The sequence below is a fragment of the Peromyscus eremicus genome, chromosome 13, assembly GCF_949786415.1.
Source record: "Peromyscus eremicus chromosome 13, PerEre_H2_v1, whole genome shotgun sequence".
NCBI classification, from domain to species: domain Eukaryota; kingdom Metazoa; phylum Chordata; class Mammalia; order Rodentia; family Cricetidae; genus Peromyscus; species Peromyscus eremicus.
The window spans coordinates 8,586,110-8,599,670 of record NC_081429.1 but is presented as its reverse complement, the minus strand read 5'-3'; positions in this window follow the sequence as shown (position 1 = coordinate 8,599,670).

Here is a 13,561-nt window from a genome sequence, read left to right as displayed (position 1 = left end):
CACCACCAACCCTCTACGGATAAACCTGGGCACCCTTTCCTCAAGGCTAACCTCTGGTGATTCATCAGCCCACACCCCTGTTCTAGTATTGGGGGTGTGGTTATGAGCCAAGCAGACAATCTCTTCCTTCAAGAGCTAGAGTTTGGGGAGCATGATAGAGAGAGTCCTTCTCGTATGGGAGAAGGGCCATCACCGTGGCCGCTTGCCCTGCTCTTTGTAGTGCTGTTCCTGTTCCCTTCCCCACCCCGAGTCTAAATCAACTCATCTCAGCGCATGCCTTTGGGTTGACCTTCATGCAGGTCAGAGGCTGGAGGAAGTGGCCAGTACACCAACTCTAGGTGTCTTCTGGCAGAGGATGGTCTCCTCAGGCGTCTCTCTGGGTAGCATGAGCACAGTAATGAAAGCCTGTCTTGGCCTTTGCAGAGAGGCAAAGAATGGCTGCATCCTCACCAGGAAAAGGCAAGATGGAGGCTCTACTGCCTCTCGTAGACTCTTCTGGCAGCCAGATATCTCCGCATCTCAGCCAGTGAATAAGGATTTCTTGGGCTCCCTGTGGGCTGAGCACATGGCCGGGGAAGTGCCAGAAAGAGTGGAGAAGAACCAGCTGCTAACTTCAAGGGTCCCAGGTGTCGAGGAGCCACTCCCAAGTGCATGAGGACAAGGCGAGGTGTGAACCAGGAGAGTTCTCTAGGCTTGCAGACTGGGAAGGGCACCCTAAAAGTATGGATAAGTCTATTTTATGAAGCACATAGCAGGAGCCAGCCGAGGACATCCGCTATCATCTTGTCCCACATGCTTCAAGATGTGGGAGTCCATCCCACCCCATGCCTGCATCAAGCCACTTGGACAATACAGGTCAGCCCCTCACCAAACGTGCGTTTATCTTCTGGGTCATCCCCTCCTTATGCTACCTGAGTTCAAGTTAACAGGCAGTTGTGGGACTGCATCAGCGGCTCATTCACTCACTCGCTCCGAGGATGGTGGTAACTGAAGCTGAGTGAATCGAATGACCTTCCTAAAAAGTTGGAGTGTCCAAACAGCAGCAGGCGTCCAGAGCTAAGCTGAGGTGGTTCTTCAGCTCAGGTGCAGTGGCCTCAAAGGCTTCTCCAGATGGGAGATGCACTCAGCCAACCCTGCATGATGCAAGCGAGCCAAGCCAGTCCCCGGTGCACAGAAGGCTGGTATGGCTGCTCAGGGTCAGCTCTCAGAGGAGGAAGAGAGCCTTCTCTGTTAAACTCAGCACCCCTCACCTCCCAGTCCAGATGAACAGTCTAGAAGCAACAGGGCTGTGTCCAGAAGAGCGTGTCCGGCTAAGCTCCTCGGCTCACAGAAGGAGCTGCAGACAGATGAGGAGTCTAATGTGGAATGTCAGTCAGAGCGACTGAAGGGAGGGGACCTGCAACGTCTAAAGAACTGCCCCCATCCGCCTCAAGAGTACCTGTGTAGTCCCTGCCAAGGTTTGCAAGTTAGTGGAAGCTACCGCCTAAAGAAGCTGAGTACCTCACCCAGAGTCACAAGGCCATCAACACAACAGAGGCAGCCCTCGGTTACTTGGTGACACTGGAAGCCCTGCCATGTATCTCTCTGGTGGAAGGTGGTGGCTGGCCACAAGGGTGGTCAGGCATTTCGAGCATCCACCCTGGGTTCCTCTTTGAGTCGGAACAAAGTTGGGATCAGGAGCCTCTGTGGGGAGCCCGTGTTTGCTCCCTGCCCACCTTCAGGGATCCTTCTTCATTCTGTGGCTCTGAAGGGTGGAGAGGAAGTTAAATGTGGCTTCCTGTCAAATGGTTGTGGATTCTCGGTGGGGCTGATGAAACCTTTTTGAAAGAGGCAGAGGTGGCGGTTTGCACACAGATGTTACTGCGCGCTTTTGAAACTATGTGAGATAGTTTTTATACTGGTGCATCTCATTTCAATTACTAAGGTGTTAGAAGTGATTTCATGGAAATCGTCATGGGTCTCAGACTGTTTAGCAGCAGGAGCAAACATCTGAACCTCATCTGCCATGCACATGGGCCAAGTGACTCCCAAGCTACCTTGGGTGTGGGAGACTGAAGTTATTCACTATCACAGGGCAGACAGTGGGCTCCAGCTACCTCGAGGAATGAATCTCATGTCTACCACAGTCTGGCAAGTCTCTGAGCACAGGATTCAGCCCAAGACACCCCAGAAACAGAGGGAGGAATACATCAGAGACCTCACAGAGTTGTCCTCTGGGCTCAACATCTGTCATAGAAGATAGTCCCTAAAACATAGGCCCTTGGGTATTACTAGAAGCTACCTTGTGACAGGATGTGGAGACAGCAGGGACATCCATGGGTATCCTCAGTGATCACCTTAAACTCAGGCAGACCTCCTCCTGCTTATCACCCAGCTGCCTTACCACATGGCACCCCTACCCTTCAGCATCAAGGTCACCCACAGGCCCAAGGAGACTTTCTCCAACAGAGTTCTTAAAGGCATGACATTCCCTATAACATCTTTTATAGAACCTTGCATCTTGGACGCACTGGTTCCAGCCAGCCAGAGCCTGCTGTCCACATTTCCAAGACCAACACAGACAGAAGAAAGGGCTTCATCCATCTAGACACTGGGCAGGTAAAGAGTAGGTGTTTAACTCCCTTTGGTCCAGGTCTTGGCTGTCAATGTGATTCATCACTGCATCGGGGCAGGCAGAACCTCAGAATCCAGCAGCTCAACACGCTGATGAAAAGGCCAAAACTCACAAAGTCAGGCTGAAACCCAAAAGGAGGAGCAGGACAGTGGGAGTGAACCAGCACAGGACTGCCCTGCTACCACCCCGCTCACTGTCACCCACTCCCAAACGCTCCCCAGGAATCCTGGCCTCCCCTGGCTTTCCACAGAGCATGTTGAGGCTGCTCCAGTATCTCCTTCATCGGAATTCTGGCTTCAAATCAGCAATGCTGTTGGTCAAAATTAAAAGGTCTCTGAACACGGGGGCAGAACTTGTCTGGCCCCACCCCAAAGGTCCCATCAGAAGCACAGAACTGTGCAGCCCAGGCTTCCTCCCTGACACTTTGACCATGAACCAGCTCCATCAGCTGCCAGGGCAAAGCTAGACAGCTCCACTTCAAACCATAGCTCCGCCTTCTCATTGGAGTCCCCCTGATTTTCATCAATTCTAAAAAACTAAATCACAAGTCAGCAAAAGGTCTCAGCCAGTTAAGGGGCTTGCAGTCAAGCGTGACAACCTGAGTTTGCTCCCTACGGCCCCACATGGTAGAAAGACGGATCTGACTCTCCTGGTCTCCATATATGCGCCATAGCACACAAGCATCCACACATCCGCACCCACACAAAGTAAGCTAAATAAATGTTGCTAGAGAACTCAATTTGCTGCAGGAGTGAAAGTGGGGCACCAGGACAGGCCTCATTCTCCTAAAGCTCCAAGTCCCCTGAACAGCCTAAGATTCGAGACCCTCCCACTGGAATCCAGGGACAGAGTGGCCAGTCTTTAGGCACAGCCAATGTGGAGGCAGGAAAGTGTGTCCAGGGTTTGGAGACACTCACTGCCAGTTACAACTTGGGACAAGAGCTGCCCATTGGTGGACTTCTTGGCTGTACCCTATCTTACTTCACATGTCTCCTATACTCCCAGAGAGTCAGCTGCAGCAGGGAGGGGAAGGAGGGACTCCCTCCCTGATGCCAGGGGCCCAGCAGAACATCCCTCTTCAACTATCACTGTGTCCCTCACCAGATCTCCCTGTGCGCAGCTGCCGGACTCTTAGAAAGCCCTCCACACTGTCTGAGTGGTTCTTCTCAAACAGAAGCGTGAGTATGAAGAAGGCTCCGTTTCTCCCAGTCTTCCTCGCCCACTTTTGAAATCCTGCTAAATTGTTCTTACAAACCAATGTGGGACATCATGTGTCAGGTATTCCACAAATGTGTACACACTTGAACTCCACCTTGATGCATTTATAACCATTTAAATCTAAACTGCCCCTGTAATTCTCATCTATCTTTATGTATCAGCCATCAGTAGCAAGTGCCCCACCAGCCACCCTACAGTGGACCAGTGCTGAGCCAGAGAGGCCACCTCCACTTACCTCCTGGATGTCCTATCCCAGTTTATCTTTGCATGACACGAGAATCAACTACCCAAGAAAGAGAAGTGCAGCCAATTAGGAAACTCAGGGTCTGTCCGGGCTCCAGCAGCATCGCAGAAGCTTTGGCCGTGACTTCTTCCTCTGTCACACAGAACACAAGTAAGTGCTACACCACCCTCAAAAGACAACACAACATACCAGACGCTCATGTGGCCAACTGTCACCACTTGGCTAGACTGTCACACAGATTTGGGATGCAGGGAACAGTGCTCTCCTTGTGGAATGGTGTTTCAATGAGTTAGGTAGAGAAAGCGGGGCGGGGCCCAGGCCAGGATACAGGATGCTAGAAATAGGGCCTGCAGAAGACTGTCAGGTTTTGTTGTGAAGACCCATCCAGGGCCTCGGGGGTGTTTGGAGTGTAATGCCTGCGGGAACTTCAGGAAAGCTAGGCAATGCCAAGGCTTCTGGACCTTACTCCTAGCAACACTTGACTTCCAGGGCTGCCCGTCCCTGAGAGAGCTAGGGCCTCCTCTTCCCTAAGCTTTCCGTGGGGCTGTCAGCCCGCTGCACTCTCGGGAACCACTGGCTCACCTCTGGCTTTTGGAGACCAGTCAAAACGAGGGTAAGAAGGCAGGTCAGTGCCTACGTGGGATGAGAACAGGGCTTGAGTTTGCTCGGGCTGTGAGGGAAGATTCGTGCCATCTCTGACGCTCGTCCACACTTGATAAAATAAAGTGATCTGCTTAAGCATCTCTAGAAATTGATGTTCAAACACATCCCCCCTCTTCTTCCCCCTCCCCCTCCCCCTCACTGTCTGGGATGCTGTCCCTGCTGCCCTGGAGCCACCATCTGCTAAAGGCACAGCCCCTGCCTCTGCCAATACCAGAAACAGTCAGGGTCAGGCAGCGCTGGGCTCATCCCATGCCCAGGCAAGGGTCCCAAGAGGTTAGGTGTCAGACTCTACCTTCTTCTCCCTGGCCAAGGACACCCCAGGAGCTACTCTCATTATAGCACTGACCACCTGCTCCAGGGAAGTCCCGCCTTACTTCTTGTCACAAGTCAGAGTTGTGGGAAGAGTCCTCAGCACGGGACAGAGCTGCCTGGGGAAAGGTCATACTCTGTCAGAAGCAAGCTCCTGAGTGGTCTGTAAGGCTAAGGAGAGCTGGAGCTTTTAACCCAGAAAAGAACCGGCCTATCACAATTGGCCGGGTTCCAGAGGGTGGGCTGTCACAGACTCAGTGGCATGTATGCTGGTAGAAGTCTACCTTCACCTGGGCTGGGGCCTGGTTGTTAATTTTCAGTACGGTCAATTAGTCATCAGTATTTTCCCAGAAAGATGGAGACCTGTTCTCACCCAGGTTTCCAACTAGAAGGTTATCAACTGGTTATGTAGCATCTAGAAGCCACAATCCTCCTCCTTTCAGGTACAGCCCGTGATGAAGGAGTATTGTCCCAGCATGGCTCCGTGCAGCTGGCATGCTCGGACATGGAAGAGAGGAGAATCGGGGTCAGCTCTGGCTCCTACACTTGGCCTCCAGGAACTCTACTGCTCACTCAGAGCCATTGGACAATCCTAATTCTCTCTCTGGAACTGTCACAAAGATCACGTAAGACCCAGAGGACTTAGTGCCCAAGCTGCTGTGGTCCTAGCACATAGGCAAATATACACAGAGGGAGCAGAAGTCTCACCCGCTGGCCTGCCCCAGGCACCACTGAGTCGTGTTTGTGTTGGAGAAAAATTAAGGCTGATCACGTCTTGTGCCTAACATGGAGCGACATCTTCTGAGTCTCCACATATTGCTGTTTTCACTGAGCCACATGTAACACTTCAGAGTGCCAAATGCTTTTTAAAAAATAGACCTGGCTCTGAACGGGTGCTACAGAATATAACATGGGTGGAATATGGCTTTGATGAAAACACAAAATGCTAGCCACTCCCCACCCCACCCCCACAAAAAAGGAGAATTACAGGAACTCTGCGGAAAGATACTTTCAAAGACAGGCTTATTCTGAACAAGAGTCCTGGGTGGAGAGTGATGTATGGGTTCTGCTTCTTTCTGCCCTGGGTTCAGCTACTAGTGGGGAAAAAGTCAGGCCACACAAGTTTTCTGCAAAGTGGCAGTGCCACCTGGCTGTATGTGTTGCTCAGGTGTGGACAGGATTGGCAATGTGACCGTGGCATCAGGGATTTCAGAAGTAGAAGCCACGCTCTGGTAGCTCTGCACAAAACTCACCTCCCACCCATCATCTCTACCTCCTGGTCACCTGTCACTGCCCTGGTGTGCAGCAGGTCCAGTCCCTTGCAAACTGGGGCCTGCAGCCTCAGAAAGCTGCCACACTGGGGGTAGAGGGTCACCGTCCATCTCCTTGCTTTCTCCTCTTCCTCAGAGACAATTTCCCTTCCCTGTACCTGTCTGAGCCATCCAGAAGGCATCACTAAATAATCAAAGTGCTGGTCAAGAAATCCTCCAGCTTCTGCTTGACATGCTTTCATCAGCCCTATGCAGCCTGTGCTGAGCCTGGCATCTCTAGGAGAAGGCCACCCCTTCTCTGGGATATGGCCACCTCTGCTGGCTTCCTAGGACACCTGCTCCATTCATACCTCCTTTCTCTGCTTGTCTCCATAGTCTCCTCTGTATTTATCCCCATTGTGTGCTTACATTCCATTTTCTCTCATCTTGGAAAACAAAACAAAATACAGAGTGTGGAAAGATGAGAGGTTTCCAAGGGCTTGGGGAAGGGGAGTGAAGGCGGAAGACTGTGAGAGGGGAACTACTCAATGGCACCATCTGACCTGCATGTGACACCGCATGTGTCAAAAGTCAGAATGTGAGGGGCTGGGGAGATAGCTCGCCCAGCAAAGTGCTTGTTACACAAGCATGATGACCTGAATTCCATCTCCAGCACCCAAATAGAAAAGCTAAGAGTTGAATCAGGCAGTGGTGATGCACGCCTTTAGTTCCAGCACTTGCTAGGCAGAGGCGTGTGACTCCACATGAGTTCGAGGCCAGCCTGGTCTATAGGGCAAGTTCTAGGACAGTCGGGGCTACGCAGAGAAACCCTGTCTTGAAAAGCAAACAAAAAGCAACAACAAAAACAAACAAACAAACAAATAAATATATACTTGCATCCAGCATTGGAGAGATGGCAATTGGTGGATCACTCGGCTCACCAGCAGGTGGGCCTAGCCAAATCAGTAAATGCCAGGTCCTAGAGAGACCCTGTCTCAAAAAATCTGAGTGGGAAATGACTGAGGAATGACACCCAAGATTGACCTCTGGCATCCACACTCACAGATACACATGTAAGCACTCTACTGCATACTTGTAAACATGTACACACACAAAGCCACAGTAAACACATGAAGAAATGTCAGACTTCAGTCAAGGATAACACATGATGTTTCATCAATTTTAAGATATGCTCCACACTGACGTGTGACCACAAACAGTGAAATTGAGGAAGGAAGATGGGAATTCAGGACTTTCTACCTAACTTTTCTATAAATCTAAAAACATTCCAAACTGCTTGACAGGTAGTCACTGACACCAAGGGAAGTCTCAGAGATAAAGGCAAACAATGCCTTTCACACTGGCTGACATTGCTCACTTGCACTCCCAGAAGGCAAGAAAACAGAGAGAATGTTGACCCATGTTGATGCTGTGTACAAATGCACCCATACAAACACACATACACACACACACCATATAACACATATCACATATACACAAACCACACATCACAATACATATACCATATACACACATGCATCATATCCACATACCCAACACTTATATATATATGTACATATATATACATATATACATATACACATTTCACACCTATACATACTTTACACACATACATATATACCATACACATATCATACACATCAGAGAGAGAGTGCTAATATTTCACATGATTGTCTTTGATCTTTAAAAGTTCCTGTGAGCCATGTTTTTAAAAGTAAACAGATTTTATGGTAGACTGTCTCAATGATATCTTGAGGGAATAAGTCCAGTGTTTGTTGAAATATGGGCGGATGAATGAATAGATGGGTGGGCAAGTGATCAATGGATAAATGGGTGGGTGGGTGGGTGGGTGGGTGAATGGATGGATGGATGGATGGATGGATGAGTAACTGTGGGTAGATGGCTGCATGGGTGGGTGGGGTTTGATAGATGAATAATTGAAAGGGTGCGTGATGAATGGGAGGTGGGTGAATGGATAGATAGATGAGTGAGTGATTGAATGAATAGATAATGGATAGGTGGGTGGAGCGTGAATAGGTGGGTGAATGGATGCATGATGGATGGATGGATGGACTCAAAGAAAGTTCAATTCATTTTCCCAGTGCTGGGGGCTGAACCCAGGTCCACACTCCTCATTCTAAGAAAGCACTCTGCCACTTAGTTGTATCCCCAGTCCCTTCATTTATTTTTTATTTTAAGGCAGTATCTCTAAGTTTCTCAGGCTAGTCCTTAACTCACTCTATTGACTATACAAGCATTGAATTTATAATCCTCCTGCCTCAGCTTGCATAGTAACTAGAATTACAGGCTTGCAGCATCAAGCCAGGCTACAATGAGCCTTTTGGCAAGTTTTGTTCAGGTTCCCCTCAGGACTTTCTAAAAACAAACAGACCAATGGAATTGTAGGGCCAGCCTGCTAGCGTCAGCCTACTAGAGTGGCAGAGGTGCTTAGGAAAAGGCAGGTTTATGGCATAGAGTTTTGTCCAAATAGAAAGACAAGAACAGAGAGAAAGGGATGGATCTTCTGAAATCTGGTTCCAACACATATGCTCTGACATATGGGAGACACCGTGACAGGAACTGCAAATGGAAGGGCAATTTCTTACCACCCCCAGGAATCTGGGACTAGCAACCCCACACCAAGCCCGGCAGCACAGGGCCCCCGACCCCTCCACCCACCTCCCAAGAACCATAGAAATGTACCCAAAGCCAGGGACCCACAGAATTCTGGAATTCAGCCCTTAGGTAGCCCCCTCCAAGAAAAGAGCATTTCCTAGCCATAGATAAGAGCAGATCACAGAAGCAAAGACAGAGAAGGTCATCCTGGCCCATTCAAGAGGAACTTGGTCCTAATGCATGGGGACGGATCTGGGACCACCTAGGAGCCACAGGAAAAAAATCTCAGTTGGCCATGGCCCAGGGTGACACTGGATAATGCTCATCTCTCCAACCTCCTCTCCCTTCAGTCCCCTGCCTTCACATTTGCTGAATGTGAAGAATGGTGGCCGGATCAATCTCCCCAGGCCGTGAGTGGGGCGTGGTGAAGCCAGACCCCCAATTCCAGGGTGGGTGATGCCCCTCCGCTCAAAACAGATTGTGTTCGGGTCTGTGCTTGTTGGGATGGTGGGGGTGGCAGGCACGTGAGACTTGAGCTCATCTTTGTAAGATCTCGGGGTGGAAACACATAATCTTTTAATTAAAATTTTACTGAATTTTAACTCGAATTTCCCATCTGCTCCCCTAATTATGCCTAACCCTAAACCTAGCTTGGAACCATCTGTGTTCTTATCTCATTATCCTGGGGTTATTTGCGTGCTTGTCCAATTCCTTCAGGAAACAGTGAGTCCCTCACCAAATGCGGACATCTTAGATCTCCAGAACCAAACAGACGTCACACGTGCTGGGTCTCAGAAAGGGTCCAGTGGGCAACTGCTTGGCCCATGGGGGTTCAGTCAGGTGACAAATGAATGGGAGGACACGCAAGTAGCTAGATAGGAGCATGAACCCTCCAGCCATTGGTCAAGCTGTGCTTGATGTCATGATTATTGTGCTGTGACAGCATGCTGGCTGGAAAAGCCTCCTCTTATATATTGTAGATTTTATGTAAATTTGTGTAAAAGGCATGGACCATTTTTTTTGGTGGTAGTGGGGTGTGTGTGTGTGTGTGTGTGTGTGTGTGTGTGTGTGTTTCAGCTTGCTGATCTTGAGTAGAAACCAGCCTCCCAGAACCTCATTCTGTGGGTTGGGGCCAGGCCTTTGAAGTCTTTGGGGACAGAGCAGGGACACGGGCTTTGCTGTAACTGCTGGAGTGAGAAGTGCTGTGTCCTTATGAGTCTACCCAACACCTGCTGACCAGCCAGGGCCAGGCTCATCTACAGCGAAATGAGCCCCTTGTCTCTAGTTGGCTGTATGCTGGCCTCCTTCTCTGAGACAGGGTTAAAATCCTCCCTGGTTCTCAGAGGCATTTAGAGGACCCCTGGGTGCAAAAGGGCCAAACATTCTCTACTGAGCACTTCATGCTACACATGGCAAAAGTGCAACACTTCATTTCTTCAGCACCCCACCTCCTTAGACTATGCATTGCACTGTCATCTGTGCAGTGGTACTGTGCTGCTTGCTGGCCGTGATGGCATTCGTGGAAGATTCTAAGCCCACCAGTCAGAGAAGCTGACCCAACAGAGAAGCCAGGTCATGCTTCCATGGAAAACTCACAAGAGCAGAGAAAGTCCTTTCTCTTTATAGCTGCACAACACTGGGCACCACAGCCAGAGGAATGTCGTACCAGGTGCACCCAGCACAGGTTACATGCAGCTGCTCTTGGCAAACACTGTCAGCTAAGAACAAGATGTTGATGCTCCTGTGGGTGTGCACATATACACACAGTTGTGCCACGGTGCATAACCTTTCTGTGCGATCATGTGTGTATGCTTTGGGCTCCTCTGCTGGCCATGGCCTAGTGCACCTTAGAGTCTACCTTTTAGGCAGAGCATTCAGCCCCTCCAAAGCCAAACCATCATGGATCGACTCAGAATCCACCCCACTCCCACATCCACATCCATGAGTGTGTCCCTCGAGTACCCGTGAGCCCCCAAGCACACACTCTGCTCATCTGAGAATACAGCCACCAGGCTTTAGGGCGAGGAGAGACCTCTTGAGAACTCTAATTCATAGAGAACATTCTAATTGGAGGAGGGAAGCAGAGCCTCACTCCTGAGTGAAGGACCAAGGATTAGTGTCAACTAACTATTCCAGGTTGTATCATTCCAACATTCTGGTACTGCTGGCTTCGGGGATGCACTATAACAAGTGGCCGAGGAACAAGAGCTGAAAGTGCTCCTTCAGATTACCATGAATGAGTTCACCCAAGACACAGGAGCACAATCTTTGTTGGGTGGGGACAAGCAAGGCTTGAGCACAGTGACTTCTCCACCCCATGTTGCCATGAGAAGCCGAAAAGGATTCCAGGCACTGGAGGGAAAAAAAAAAGAACTTGTTTATTAGTAGAGAGGAAGGGCTGCTGCTATTCTCAGTGGGAGGCATATTTATTTCTTTGCATGAAGGTATTTCTAAACACAGGTAATTATAAGAATCATTACCCCGTGAACCAGCATGGGAAAGCATATGGTAGCTGATGTTTCATAAATAACCCCTTCGTGCAAGCTCCTGAAATAACGTTTTCCTTGTCTGCCACACCTTGCTGCAGACACCAGAGCCTCCACATCCTTTCATTTGGGAATGCTGGCAGCAAGCCCTTTTCCTCAGGAAAGAAAGAGAGCAAGCAGAAAGGCCCCAGCCTCATCATCTCAAGAGATGTGTTGTGGCCATGTAGCTTTCTGTGAGCCACAGGCACAATCCATCCACAGCCCCTCACCCCCAAAGGAACAGGTCCTGCCTCTGTCCCAGACTCAGCTGCAGGGTATTGTCCTGGGCTGCAGTTGGGGTAGCTTGTCCCTATCTCTGGGCTTTTCTCATGATAGGTGACCGGGACTCTCTGTGGTCAGTGAATGATACACACACGTGTATGCATATATGTATATACGTGTTCTTGTTGCAGTACTGGGTGTTGAGCCAAAAGCTTCACACAAGCTAGGCAAATTCTCTGCCCCTGAGCTGTACTCCTAATCCTTCCTCTACTTCATGGCTTTGTCACGGGGCCTCACTGAACTAACCATGCTGACTGTGAACTCATTCTGCAGCCTAGGCGGGGCTTGAGCCTGTGATCTTCCAACCTCAACCTTCAAGCCGCTGGGGTGACCGGCCTGAGGCACCAGGCCCACCTTGTTTTATGCTGTGGACAGTTTAAGCATACGCAAACGGAACAGCAGGCATAATAAATGTGCCAGATTGGATCCTAGCTCCAGCAACAATGACCCAAGCCCCTGTAGTCATGATAGGGACCTTTCCAAGCCAGGAGTGGGTAAGAAATGCCATTGCTCACAAACGTGAGCCAAAGGAGACTTCTGCGCTTCCCCATCATCTACTCTCCTCCTGTCTCCCTTCCTTTCCTCCCTGCCTCCTCCTCTCCCCTCCTCCACTGGCATTCAGACCCTCCCCATCTGCCAGGCCTGGTCCTGTTTATGCCTTTTACTTAGTGTTCCAAGGTCTTAAATTCTTAGTGTTTGTGGTTTGTTTTGGTTTTGCATGAGTTTAGAAAAGAAACGCTATTTGTAACTTGGGACCACCAAGACATTCAGCAAACATTCTTCCTTTTCTTTCCTTAGGTGTCTCTTTCTCATTGAAAAAATCCTTGACCTGCTTTTTGCATAAAGCAAGTCCAGCTAGCAGAGGGGTTTCCCTCTCCTGCTCCCTGATGCACTAATGAGCTGACTCCTCAGAGCACTTCTAGAAGTGGGGGGCGGGGGGGTGCTTTCCTTCTGCCAAAGTCTCCATCTCTGCCATCTATTCCATTCAAGGTTGGGTGTGGTGTGCTTCAAGGCAGAAGCATGAGGCATCGTGTGACATTCTCAGGTCACAGACACTGTCCTCCTGGACACCATCTACCGGCTCCGCCCCTCTTGGACCTGATCCCTCCAGGCCTTCTACACGCTTAGCCTCTCATTCCAGGGACTGTGTGGAAGAGCTGAGGACACACTGGGACTCATTAACTATACCAACTCACGCAGATCTTTGGGGTCAAACATTTCTTAGGGACACATCTTGTCATATGAGACACTGCTGTGTCAGACTCACCTCTCTCCCCCAACTGTGGTGACCCTTCCAGTTCCTGAGTAGCCTGTATGGAAGGCCCAGCAGTTTCTGCACAGCCTGCCTGGCATCCTGGCAGGCTGCTCTCTTTGGCTTTGCTCAGGACTCTCAGGTGTCCCCCTGCCGTTGTTGCCCTGCATTCTTGCTGCCCTGCATTCTTGCCTGTCACATCGTTCGCTTGCTCCTAGAGAGGTGGCCTTGGGCCATTTCTGGGTCTAGTGCTTTCTGGGGTTGTTTGTGGTAATGGAGCACATGTGAGGCCCCTCTGGTGTGGGCCCTCTGCTGGGAAGCACTTCAAGACACATACAGGAATCTCTGACCATACAGTACATTTTACTCTTTTTTTTAAAATTTTTTAAATTTACATATCAACCACAGTTTCCCCTCCCTCCTCTTCATCTTGTTCCCTCCCCCACCTCCTTCCTACTCCCCCCACACCACCACCGTCCACTCCTCAGAAAAGGTAAGGCCTCCCATGGGAGTCAACAAAGCATGGCATACCAAGTTGAGACAGGACCAAGCTCCCTCCCTCTGCAT